The sequence below is a fragment of the Pteropus medius genome, unplaced genomic scaffold (assembly GCF_902729225.1).
Source record: "Pteropus medius unplaced genomic scaffold, Ma_sr-lr_union100, whole genome shotgun sequence".
NCBI classification, from domain to species: Eukaryota; Metazoa; Chordata; class Mammalia; order Chiroptera; family Pteropodidae; genus Pteropus; species Pteropus medius.
In genome coordinates, this window is record NW_024349800.1 from 10,172,054 (window position 1) to 10,186,755 (window position 14,702).

Here is a 14,702-nt window from a genome sequence, read left to right on the forward strand (position 1 = left end):
ATCATTATGTAAATATCTGATGGATAAATTTATGTTAAGTATATCAATTCTTACACTTTTATATGCTTTATTTTGAGTAAATAGTATAAGCCTAGATATAATTTAAATAGAATATTTTAGAATCCAATATAAACATTGTTAGCATTTCTGAGCCTTATATAACAGGGTATTTTTTGGAGCTTTACATGTTCAAATTTTGTCTAAAGTCTGAACCTGAGAACCATATACAATTATGCTTACATTTGGAAAAAAAGCTGCAAAACCCATCATCATATGATTAACTAAAAATGAGGAAAAGAAGCCAATGTCTAATATCTCAATAGCCTTCCTAGAACAAGACCAGAAATTCCCGGAGAAAAATTTTGGAGATAATTTATAGGAAAACATAATTCTGCAGTGTTTTCTTTCTCTTCTCTTCAATTGGAGCTTGGGATTTGTGGGCGTTATAAGAAATCAATCTGACATGGTATTATTAACATCGGGGAATGTGGAGAGTAGACGCCACCATGAAGTGTCTGAAGACTCCCCAATATGCCCACAGAAGAGAATAGTCACATGCTTAGGTGCTGGCGATGGATATTTTTGAGCTAAATTGGTGCAGTAAAAAGTGGTATCACTCATTCAGTTGTTATCAACAATCGACTAATATGAGTTGATCAGTGTTCTAAGAGCTGGAATTACAGTATCGTTATTTTTAGCCAAGACATTATATTTGTATATGTATGATATCATACCCTGGTATAAACTGTTTTATTTTTTTCTTTTTACTTTTATTATATATTCCAGTGAGATTCTCTTCCTGTCTTTCATGTATTTTTCTCTTGACTTGTTTTTTCCATGTTCAATTATATGATTTCCAAATAACAATTTTGCCTTAATTTTTTCTAAATGTATATCCTATCATTCACTTAGATTAATTCCATAGTGAATATCTTATAGGACAACAAAAAAGACGTATGGGAAAGAGATTCTTGTTGTTCATAGTGTATTCCTAGCATTTCTCATTAATCATAAAACAGGAATTTAGTTGAAAAGTATAGTTTACTATCCTCATTTTGTGAAGAATTAAATTCAGTAACATAAACCGAATGTTATCAGTTAACATTTTCTGTATTTGGAGATGGGCAACTGCATTTGTTTTCTTTTTACCTGTTTTAATTTCTACCCATGATATTAATGGCAATGCTAATATAAAATGGTTCCTGTGTTTCTTCATCCATCTGATTCCATCTTTTATATTTTTGACATACTCTAGAAATGTTTTTGTTTGATAGAAAGCTGTCCATAGTGATGGAATTAATAGAATAAGAAATATTAAAATAGTTTATATTGATATTTCACATAAAATATTCTGTGTTGTTCCACAGTTTTTTTTTATTTGACCTTTTTACGATTGTTATTTTTCTCTCTTAGTTCTACAATCATGCACTTTTGTATTCTGATACTTAGTTCATTGTAAGCAAAAATATTTGAGTTTTTTCAGTAATATATATTTTATTGACCATTAAAAGCTATAATAATATTGTTTGTTATGATATATTTTGTCATATAGTAATATTGTTACTATAGATTTATTTTAGTTGGTATTGGTTTGCACATATTTTTAATTTCTTTATTTTCAAGGATCTGTATTTTTTTTACTTTAGGTTTCTGTTTGAAAATATCATTTAGCTCAATTTTGGTTTCACCATTAGATATACACCTTTTAACTGGCGTACATTTACACTTATTAAAATTAATGAATGCAATGTTTTATTTCTACCATCTTTTTTTATTTCAACTAATTCTAACTTTTCTAAGCTTCTCTTTCATTTTCTGATGTATTTTTTGATTATTGTTTTACCTTATTTTCTCCTACCGTTAGGATTTTTTTTCCGCCTTTACCCCATCTCCCTCACCATTTCCTTACTGGTTACAAATAAAATGTTATTTTATAGATTTAAGTTTAAGCTAAAATTTAAACAGTGGCTTAGTCCTTCCTTACAAATGATATATATACATTTTAGAACATTCCAATTCAAATGCTACTCATCCAAACTGAATATCATTGTTTCTCAGTATTTAACCTTTGTAAATTTTTAAAACCTCACTCTTTTGCTGATAATTTTGAACTTATTTTTATTTTACAATTGCATGTTATCTATTCCTTTTTTATCACAGATAACTTTTGAGATCATTCTATGTGAAGTAAACCATTTTAAAATATTTTTAAATTGGCTAAAATTTTTTGGAACATTACTGTAGCCGTTGACATGCACCAAACAGTACATATTATACATGTATACATGCATATATATGTATCTATGAAAATATATTTTATTTGTTGGACATTTTATTTGTTTAATTAGTTGGTGCACTTCTGATTTTGTCTGATATTTTATATCTACATATTTATATTAGACATATATACAATATTTCTATTTGAGTATATTATATATTAAAATGTTTTTATATGACTTAATTAATGATAAAGATGTACTCTTGTTGGCAATTTGTAACAATATTTTTCTCTAGGATGCTTATATTTCTTTTACTCTGGCATTTCGTATGCTTATATTTAGCATGTTTACATATTGACTGTTTTTAGAATCCACAGATATATTAAGATATTCAAGATTTATTGATTTGCTATTGGTTTTCTTACCTTTTTTGTCTTTTTTCCCTATTTTTCATTCTTAGTGTAATTTAATTATTGGCTTTTAGCCTATTCACTTCTCTGCTTCTTCTAATAAAATATCTTAAAATAGTCAAATTTTTAAATTTACTCAGGTGGGACAGTATAATACATCTTATACTGTAGATTTACAATGTTTAAATACATTAAATATAAATACATAGACTTATGTCCTCCTTAGCTGCTTCTTCCATTTCCTTGTCAAAATGATGTTCTGCATATAACAAGTTACTTAATTCCACAGGTTTTTATTAGAAAATTAACATGTACATGTATAGATATACAGATTGATATATTTTCATATAACAAATCATCTTTTTATTTTTATCATCAATTCATACATAATTACAATTCACTATTAGGAAAATGATCATAAATTTACTAATCTAAACATAATTAAAGTCATTATGAATGTTAGCAGTACCCTATACCATGTAATGAGAAACAATTTTGGTTTTCTTTTCCATTTGGTGACTAATGCTGATAATTCATTTATTTTTAATTTGTACAGTGTTTCCCATTTGGCTGTGACACTTTTACTTACTAATTAAGAATTAAAGTAAGGTGTGCAGGGAATTAATAAGTGCTTTCATGATGCTGATGAATACATATTTGCTAGGGAATTACTTAATATTGTACCAGCTACAGCATGGATGCAACCAATCTGCACAGTTCACACATTGCCCTCATGTAAGCACAGACCTGATATTTGTTTCCATTGTTTCTATAAAACAGTGAATTTGTGTTATCAAATTTACTTCGATTTCAAATTAAACACAATAGGTAGCATACTTCAGCTGTTAAAAATGTGAGTGACCATCAGAGTTCAGTTATTTATTCTAATGGTAATATTTTTAATATAATCAGAGATTTATTATACTCCAGAATATTTTTCAAAATAGCATTTTTTACTAATGTAATAAACACGAACATTAACATATCATGTACATAATGTGTGTCTTATAATCAACTATACTTTTTTAGCATAAATGTAATTCTCTTCTATTTTTATATAAATCGGTTCTTAAAGAGAACCTCATACTACTTTGCTTTATAATTAAGAGATATAAAAAATTGTTCATGTTATAACAAAATTTATGAATACTTATAAGTAGTTTAGTTTGATAAATATTAATCTAATAAACATTTGGAAAAAGCTAAGGTAGTATTTACACTATACATTTATGAGTTCTCACAAATTAAAATACGGTATAATTATATTAATCTTCGGAAGTTTTAAATCATGCAAGACCATCCATATAAATAGATAAAAAGATACATTTATTACATTTTATTTAATTGCCCTACATGTTTCCCAGTCAAAAAAAAAATAAAACATGAGAGCGTGTCTGTATAAGATTTGTGTTTGTCATGATGGTGATTATTATCTTCCAAACAAAAGCTAACCCCTAATTATTAGGAAATAAGGCAACCATAGTGAATTTAATTAGTTTGTCCCTAATGTTATTTTAGCAAAAATTCTAAGAATTCACTAAGAAATGAATAATTTTTATGTAAGTTAAGAGATGTTAATATATGTATCTAAATTCTATGAGTTTATATATATAAATAAATATATGAGTATCTCTGAGTGCCAGTGTGTGGGTGGGCAGGTGTGTTGTTTGCCAGTGTGTACCTACTAACTATACCTGTAGCTGTAAAGCCACATGGAAGACTTATAAAACTTGATATAAAAATATTGGAAAGCTTTTTTGGATCTAAATGCTTTGAAAATGCTAGAAGAAAGGAAGAATTCATTGGCAATTACTCCCCAAACATAGAGCCACCTAAGTCTAATGGCTTCCTTGTTTAATTACTTTAACAATTGTTATACACAGTGTCTTATGATGTGCTCCAGAGTATTGAGGTTGTGTAGTAAACACCATGATACTTGTACCTTTGCTATTTGGAATTTATTTTTACATTTGAATTTAAAATACTTAAATAACTAAACTTTGAAAAATACATAATAAAAAAACATTTGCTATAAGTACAGGTGGGAAACTGGAAATCCCAGTACAAATGTCATTGACCAAGAAAATGTGGAGCAGATGAGAAAATGTATAGACCTAGAAATAAATTAAAATAGGCCAGAATTATAGGATGATCCTACCTTTTGGTGTTAATTTGTTGCATTAACATTGTTATAAAAAATAATCTCTGTCACTTTGGTGTGCTGGTTTGAAAGGTAAGTTCTAATTGTCATCAAGAGTTTTTTATATGAAAAAGTGAAAGTAGCCTCAGAGGCCACTCTATTTACCATTCTAGTTGTTTTCAGACATTTCAAAGATTGGATTTTATGTTGTATATTTATGTAGAAGGTATTTCTCAATTCAAGATTATAAAAACTTTATCCTTGCTTGAAAGGTTAATATTGAAGGATGATATGAAAGGAGAATATAGAAGGAGAAGCAAGAGTTGGATAAAAATAATCCTCTAGTTAAGAATGAATTTGGGAGAGAGAAGAAAAAAGCAATCATTTTAAATGAACTTTAAATTAACCTGATTAACTAGCCAAATTGAGGTAGTCCTAAATGGTTATGGAGATTTTTGAATAATGCTAAGGCATAACTACGGATGATTCTGTATTATATGATGAACACATTTAACATTGTTAAGGAAAAAGCAAGAATCTGGAGCATGCACCTTTCTTCATGGACTTAGTAGTAAACATATATTTTTGAACTGTGCTTGATAAAGAAAAAGATAGAGGTAGGTAGTTAGACCAGACTAAAATTGAGAGAAGAATTGGAAGAGATTTGCATACATCTATATATAGCCTTCTGAGAAAGAAGGAGTTAAAAATAATAGGTGCAAAGATTGCCTTCAAACCGAAGAAAGACCTACCCTTCTGTGAAATACAGAAAAAGAGATACAAATGTGCATGGTTATATAAATTGTGTAATGGCAATATAGCGAATTTTAGGATATTAAATAGATAATGTTCTCCATTTTGCCTAGAAAATGAGAAAGCCTATTTCTGTTTTTATGGAAGGGATGTAAGTTTAACAAGATAGTGGCCAAAAATAAGAATAGTTGTTAGAGAGTATAAAAGGAAATCAGTACTTGAGAACAAGTAAAACAATTGATGGGAGGATCGAAATAACATTTTATCCTAGTCTGAGGTAATTATAGTAAATGCATTGGAACTGGCTTCTTAGAGTTGTTTATTTTCCTAAAGACAGAAATTATTTTTTTCTTTGATTAACAAGTAGAAACTCATAGCCATTATGTGATATGTGAACGTTTTCATTTATATTAGAACGTAATCTATTTATATTAGATTGATTACAGCTACAAAATCATAAAAAGACTAACATTTTATAATTATTTTTTCTCTTTTTGTTGTTCTATAATAGTCCTATATATACGTCACAGATCATTAATATATGTATCAACTCTATTGCATAAAAATCTGAAGAAAAAAATTAACGATTTAAAAAAAATTAGCTCTTAGAATTTAATGTAGTAGGTCTAATTTAAACTACATCTTCCTTTAAACACAGCTTCTTGATATGAAAAAATTTCTTTCCCTGCTGTCATCTTATATCAGGAGGGAAGTTGCATTAATTTAAGAGCAAATCCTTTTGTTCTGTCCATTTCAAGCTCTACATCCAAAATCTCAACCTGTGGATTACAACAATTTTTCTCTCCCTGAGAATGTGTTTTCTTACAATACAGAAAAGGAAATGAAAAGGAAATTCAAAATCTCCAGCTGTTTAAAACTGGAAAAAAAGAAAAACAATTTGCTGCAGCTTAAAATGTATGTGTTGTCCTTGAATAAAGATTAGGGCGATTAATTTGGAATGTTTCCCTTGCCTGAAAAATCAATCAGGCAGTGATGATATCATCAGGTACATCAAAGGTTTTAAAGAAAACACTGTAAATAAGACTTAATTATTGCACTCACCACATAGGGGGTGCACTCTTGGAACCTAAACTGTAAGGCAGATTAATTTTCTTTCTTTTATTTTTCTTCCCCTGTAGCGATTGCTATAGCAACAAAACTAAATTGTATATGAGGCCAACATCTACAAACTTTTAAGGCAAACAGCTGCCACACCGTACTCTCAGATTTTAGCATGAAAGAAAGAATAGCCATCCAAAGTGTTGAATGATTAGTTCAACAGAGGTCCAGTTTAAAGTGTATTAAATAGATCTCTTATTGTTTTGTAGAGAATCTTGGAAACATGATCTCTGTTTATATTTATCATGTAAATTTCTAGAGGTAGTCGTTCTTCCACATAAAAGAGTACAATAAAACCTCTACAGAATTAATTAGATTTAGTAGATAGGAATATGTGTGTAAGGGAATTCTCCTTTTATGAAAAGCCTACTCTAGCAAAAATAGAGCAATCGAAATTACACTTTTATTATATAGTGTATTTTTCTTTTTATCCTAGTTTGTGTATGCTATATATAAAATTTATTGAAGCAAAAATGTGAAATAATTCATTTTACATGATGTGGATTTGTACATAAAAATAAGACCGTAATAATGATACAGTAGAAATGCTATAATTAGCATATTTGTGGAGATGAAAAATTAATAGTATTGACATTTTTTATCTAACAATATATGTAATTTCTATTACTCTTATCTATAATAATTTTTATAATATGACAAATATATGATTTTTATGTAGATACATTTTTAAAAAGATATTCCATTTTTCTAACTAAGGAGACATTTTTGTGGGTGTGTATGCTCATGGGTCAAAACTGATGGGCTTTTGAAATCAAACATATCTGAGTAATGTAGTTTCTATTCTAATGAAAGCTCTGTTTATTTAACTTAGATGGCCGTGTGTTGGAGAGATCTTTATTACATATAAATAAATAAGGATTTTGCATGAGGTATTTCATTAGCTAATTTATCAAATGTTTAAATGATTGCCTGTGGTTTATTATGGGTGGCTTGATCTATCCAGGCTGCCTCTTTAACATTTATATATTTACTTCTTCCTTCCTAGAGCCCTCAGATTTTTCTTTGAAATACCCACATTAAATAGGAATCATATATAGTTTGAATGAAATTCATCCCACCTCAGCTCTAACAGAAGCCCTAAGTAGCCTATGGTAATAAATATTAATTCATAACTTTGTCACCCAGTCAGTCCAAGGTATTTTCTTTGGTCCCATCACAGTGAATTTCAGGTCTGTCTGTCCATATGTCTCTCTCTTTTCCCCCTTTTCCCTCTGCCTCCCTCTGTCCCTCTCCATCTCCTTTCTTTCTTCCTTCCTCCCTTCTTTTCTTCTCTCTTCCACTCTCTTCTAAAGGATAAGCAAAGAGGTAATACCATTGCGTTGGTTAATACTTTGTGATAAGTAAGGGCCAGTAATTGGATACAGCTGACATCAGCAAAGTGCAGGACAAAAAGTCTGGGAAGTGAAAGCATTGAACCACTCAGAACAATCCAGAAGCCTGGAAGGTTTTTGAATTTTCTAGTCAAAGGCCTTAATTCTAAATGTTTTAGTAATATGTGTCATTAAATGCTCTACTTGTTTAATGAAGTTTTAGTTAGTTTTTTTGTTACTTGAAACATAAAATTCTTATTAACGTATTGCTCTTCTTGACTAAGGTATGGTGAAGTTAATTCTCTGGTTTGAATTTAAAAAAATACCTAGACCATTCTTATACCATCCATATGTCTTGAGGACATGTTGTATACAAAATAAAAAAACAAAAACAAAAACAAAAACAGGGATATATAGAATTGAGCACGAGATATTTATTTGTAAATTGCTTACTTTTAGGAATATTTTTACAAGGTTGTGTTATGTTATTTAAAGAAAACCGAAGGCACAAAACCATTTACTCGATGCAGATCGGTCTGGATACTCAGCAGTTCTGTTACTGGCAGAGGATTTAGCAGGTTTAAACATATGTATTTATTTATAATATCAAATCGTGCTCAACAAAAATAAATTAGCTAAATGACAAAATATACTATACTCTTGTCTCTCCCAGAGAAACACAATATTAATTATCTGATCAAAAGTAATCAGATGTTTAAAATGTATCTATTAATTAATTTTAATACCAAAGTCCTATTATATGCAGATAATTTGGGGCACTGTGGCTAGAGTTATGGTAAAATAGACTTTGAGATTCTTGTACTGTTAGAACTGAGTTGCCACCAATATTTCAGATATTTTAAAAATTTACAGCAGCATGTGTTATCATATAATGTCATGGTTTTCAGAAGGAAGTGATTGATAAGCATGAAAGACAATATTGCTTCTGTGGAGTCCATACTCTTTCTAGCAGATACCATTTAGGCAGAGATATGTGTGATGAATAGCAGTTAGAGATGTAGAAGCAGATGGAGGTACTATTAGCAAAGGAACCAACAGGGTAAGGGCTCTGAGGTTAAAACAGAGAGCAAGAGCTTCTCCTAATCAAAATAAAATAAGAGAAGAAAAGTAAAGAGAGAGCCCAGTAAGTAATAACCAAGAGAGTTGCAAATGAGACCTGAAAAGCAGCAGGAGCCAGATCATGTAAGGGCTTATAGCTTCCTTCTTTCACATTTTATTATAAATCCAGTACAAATTTATTGAAAATTTTAAGCTATAGAGTGCTAATGTCCAAGGAAAACATTAAAATATTCACCAGCATGTTGGTTAAAAAATAGATTTAAAGAGAATGAGAGACAAAGCAAAAATAAAAACCTGTTAAAAGTTACTAGGCAAGAGCTATAGGTCATTAGAACTGAAAGAAGTAATGGTGATGGCAAAAAATTAAACGTGTGTGTGTGTGTGTGTGTGTGTGTGTGTGATACAAAATAAGAAAAAATAAAATAAGGTAGAACCAAGGTGATCTGGTTTTTGATTCAATGTGAGATGAGAGAGGTGGATGCCAAGATGGATTTATTGTTTCTATGATGTCAGATTGGGAACTTGGTACTGCCCTTTTCTGAACAGGAGAAGAATGCAGTAAGTTCCTAATTGAAGCTGAAATGTGAATTTGGAAACCGACAGCCTTTATCATAGTTACGTAATAAAATTATACCATCACTTTGCATTATAATTAACAATATTTTATTTTTAAATTAATATGCAGTAAAATTGATTTATTTTAGGGTATAGTTTTATTAATTTTTACATACATGTGTATATTCATATAAACACCATCAGTTATAAAGATACAGAACAGTTCCATCATCCTCAAAGTTTTCCTCTTGTTATATCTTATAGTCACATACATGACCCACTCCTGATCCCTGTCAGGAGCTGGTCTGTTATCTGTCGTTATGTTCTTATGTTTTTCAGAAAGTCTTATAGATAGAATCACACAATGAGTAACCTTTTGAGACTTGCTTCTTTTACTTAGCCTTTAATATTCCTCCAAATGTTGTGCACATGAATAGAACTTGCTTGCTTTTGGTGTTGGCAAAGCAGTAACTTGGTACAGCTAAACATAAATATTTCTCTTTCATACTCATTATTATTCCATTGTATTGATGCACTGCAGTTTATCGATTCACCATCTGAAGGATGTTTTGGTTTTCCCAGTTTTTTTTTTTTTTTTTTAATTTTATAAATGTAAACTCTATAAACATTTGCAGAAACGTTTTTGTGTGACTACAAGTTTTCACTTTCCCAGGGTAAATTTTGACAAGATTGCTCATTGCACGAGCTTGGATTTCAGTATGAAGTTGAATAGAAGCAAGGAGAGGAGTTGGTTGATTTTATCTATGTCATCAAATAATGTGCATGAAGTTGTTCATGGTGTTCCTTATAACGCTGTACTTGTGGTGTCTGAAGTGATATTCCCACTATCATTCTTGATATTAGTTATTGTTTTTTCAATCTGTTTTTGATTTCATTAAAAGAATCAGTATTTAGTTTTATTTAATTTTCTCTATTTCTTTCCGTTTCCAATTTCTATACTTTTTCTTTCTCTTTCTCTTTTTTTATTTATTTGTATTGTGTTACATTACTCATATGAGCCCTATCATCCTTTTCATTATACTCAATTAATAGTACATATTTGTCTTTAAGCACTGATTTTGTTGCATTCTACAAATTTTGATGTTCTATTTTTATTTTTCCACTTCAAAATATTCTCTAATTTTTCTTATACTTATTCCATTTTGAACCATTATTTATTTAGCGTGTGTTGTTTTATTACAAGCGTTTGGCTTTATGTGATTTTTTTTCTGTTTGTCATTTATGTGTAGATTTGTGTTTCTCACTACACATGGGTGTTTTCTGCCATTATCATTAGTATTATCTACATTAATTTATTCTTTTTTTTAATCATAGTCTTTCTCCTCTATTGGTCTTCACCGACTATTTAATCTTGAAATTTTCGTTTTCTTACAGGTTCTTAATACTGTAGTTATATATTTTCTATTTCATTTTTTGTCTGTTGCTTAAATACATTTTCTTGTTTTGAATACCTTCAATGCCACTGTTCTTTCTTTGTCATCTCAATTCTGTGTTGTATACCTTCCATTAGATTTTATAATAGTTATTATATCTCCATTTTTCTATTTGCTACTATATATATTTATATATTTCTTTGCTGATATTAAAACTTTTTATTTCAAGTCTTCCTCAGTGATTGTTGGAGCAATTTTTAGTTATTTTTAAGTGTCTTTCAGAGAATTTCAACATTAGTGCTATCTTGTTATTGGCATCTGTTTATTCTCTTTTCTGATATTTGTAGAGATTTTTCTGGTTCTTCTTTTGGTGATTATTTTCGATCGTACAATGGTCATTGAATTTTGAGATATTAGGCACTGAATCTTTAATTTCTGTGGAAAATATCCATATTTTTTTGTTTCAGAAGGCAATTAGCATGGCTGAATACGGCTGAAGCATTATGTACAGGATTCCATGGATTTTGGTTTTAATGTTTCTTCAGTTTTCAAAAAACCTTGCAGTGCTCTTCTGACCTGCTCCACAAGTGCACCAAGCAGTAGCCCCATTTTGGAACTGAGCAGTGAAATATATCTTTCCTTAGTCTTTAAAGTATTTGTGTAGGATTAGCTTCACACATACTCCCAAGGGTTTAGTTTCTCTAGGTCCTCCCTTTATGTCATCTTCCTGATATTATCTAGATCCTCTTTTAGGTCCTTTGGCTAGAAAAAATAGGACTCTTTTTATAAGATTCCCCACCAACATGCGATTTTTTTTTATTGCATCTGCATCTCAGAACAAGTGGCAGAAGACAGAGAGAGAAAAATGTCAATGAGATTTTCCCTACCTTTTTGGTAATATAGCTTTTTCAGCTGAAATGGAACCTTTCCCTAACTGAAAGTTTTATGCCCTGCAAGCCCTAGCTGTCATTGTCCTTGCCAGAAGGATCCTTTCCTGAACTAGAGGCTTCTCCTGGCACTCTCTCGGGCTGCGCTGATATCCAGTTGTAGCTTTTGGGTTGCCTTGAAACCAGACTGAGAAATAGCAGAGAAAAAAAATAGAAAACTCATCGTGATTCAATAATATTTCAAATTATGACCTTATCAATCAACCTGTTACAATTTACTTTTCAGAGTCCTCACATAGTTTTCCCAAGGGCTCTGTTTTGATTTTATGGCTGCATTAATTGGGAGAAAAATGGTGTACTGTGTTTGCTTGATCTTCAAGTCTCCTAAAGTAGGAGCGTGCCTAATTATTTTATTTTTACAGCATCACTAAGCATTCTAGTTTGACACGGGACTCTGTGGTGGGGATTAAAACAAATAAGTGTTAATTATAAATTTGCAAACCCATAAACATCCTACATAAAACAAAGCCCTAAGGACAAATGAGCACTTGCTTGTGAGAGAATATGGACTTAATGGAGGTCTGAACAATGCAGCATCCTGATTTACTCAGCTATGTCCTAGCATTATCAATTTGGAATTATTTGGAAAATGAGTTTTTAATAGCAGCTATTTCTAATCCTAAATATATGTATCATTAAGGATTCAACCTGAATATAATTCCCCAAACATATTTGAACCTTATCTTAATGCAGTTCATGGTAAACAGCAGTCAGGTCTGAGAATTTAGGCTAATGGAATGCTGCTGCTGCTCATGCTATGAAACCCATAGCAGCAGTAGCAGGCCTACAGGTTTTATAAACCATTCTAAACTGTTAGAACATCTAGAAGTCTCCAGTATGGAAATTTAAAACTTAAAATGTAATAGCATTGAAATACTATATTAATATATTTAGGAAAAGAAATGATGAAGGCTGTTTGTCATAATAGAACCACATCCCTAAGGCAGTAAGAGATAACCAAACTTAAGCAACTATCTATATTCCCAAGAGTAGTTATTATCTTACGACAACTATGCTCTAGATTTACTTTGCTCCTATGATAAATGTATGTATTGTGATAGAAAATGTAACATAATTTTATAGAAGATAAAATCAGTTTGACAGCAGTCTCAGTTTGTTTCAGGTGAAATAATCTAACATGTAAAACATTTTCTAGCCAACGAGGGTCTCTCTTTTAACTTTTCTTGTTTATAAGTCAGCATCACTTTAGAGACACAGAGACCTTTTAGTGAGTTTAATCCACGGGGCTCTCTGAATTATTAACCAATATTTGACAAGAAACTCACAATAATGCTTTACGATATGTATCATTTCATAAAACTTTACAGTACAGTGTGAAGCTAGAATAAGCAGAACCTCCATTAGTATTTGTCTTTAGAGAATAATTTAAGTTTTTGTCCTAAAGGTCATACATTTTTACTTCTATAATAATGTAGAAAGTTTTTAAAAATTATTTTTGGATTATGTGAGGATTCTTATTTCTAAATTTAAAAATTTTTGGAGAGAATGTGCATTTGGTTTAGGAAAACAGACTGCTTTAGGTATTTCAAACTGTCTGGGATATAATATAGAATACTCGAGTCTTAAAATAGTGTCAGAAATGTTTAGGTGGGAAGGTCAAAAAATCCATAAATCCTGTTTAAGAAATCAGGAAATGCAGATATTACTAGGAGTCACTTCAGATGAGACGAGCTGCCTGCAGCATCCAGCTGAGGGATTTGAACAGGACGCCCAGAGGCTACCAGCAAAACCTCACATCTATCATCTGCCAGAGCCAATGTGCTTAGTCAACACTGCTGCAGGAGCAAACCTGGCTTCTATTTCACTTTCCAGCTCTTTGCTCAAGTGTCTTTTAATGGCAAAATTTAAACTGAAAATTTTCAGGCAAGAGATATTTTCAGCCCTTGTAGTATGCTTATAAAGGCAAGGAACTGCGATCATTACCAACACAATAACCTACTACTAAGCGTTCCTACTACCCTCCTACTAATAATTAAACTTAAAAGAAAAAAATATATAACATCATTCTTTTGCTTATTGTATTAGTTTCCTAGGGTTTCTGTAACAAACTGGATGGCTTAAACAACAGAAGTGAATTGTTTCACAGTTCTAGAGGCCAGAAGTTTAATATCAAGGTTCAGCAGGATTGGTTCCTTATGAGATCTGTGAAAGAAAATCTGTTCCATACCTCTCTATTATGGTCACCACATAAATAAAGCTTTTACTTAGTCAACAGATGACAGGGCTATCAAAGCATTTTAGTGGAGGATAGGCACTTATGTCTATTTGAGGTTTTTGTTTTTTGTTTTTTGGTTTTTTTTTTTTTTTGAATGAAAGCCATTTAGAGCTCCCCTGGGAAGTGGTGCCATTTTGGACTATCAGTCGATGTCTGCTTTTGGATACTGGGGTCAGCAGCCTTGGAGAGGAAAATTTATGTCATTGACCACGCAAATACTTCCATTACTATTACCACAGTTACATTGTTCATGAGCTTATTGAGCATACACTAGGACGACTGAGAAAGAGGCTGATTGACTTTCACAGAATAAGTCACCTTTTCCACCCGATTATTAAGGACCTCATCAGTATTGAGTAAGCATTCCAATGGAACACAAATCTCTTTAATGCTGTACCCTTCCTGACAGATTCAGTTACATGCATTTTCCAAGACCTGCACTTGTAAATTCTTCTGATCTTGTTACCTCTGAACCCCTGATCATTTAGCAAAGTTATTATTCATGTCAGACCAGGCAG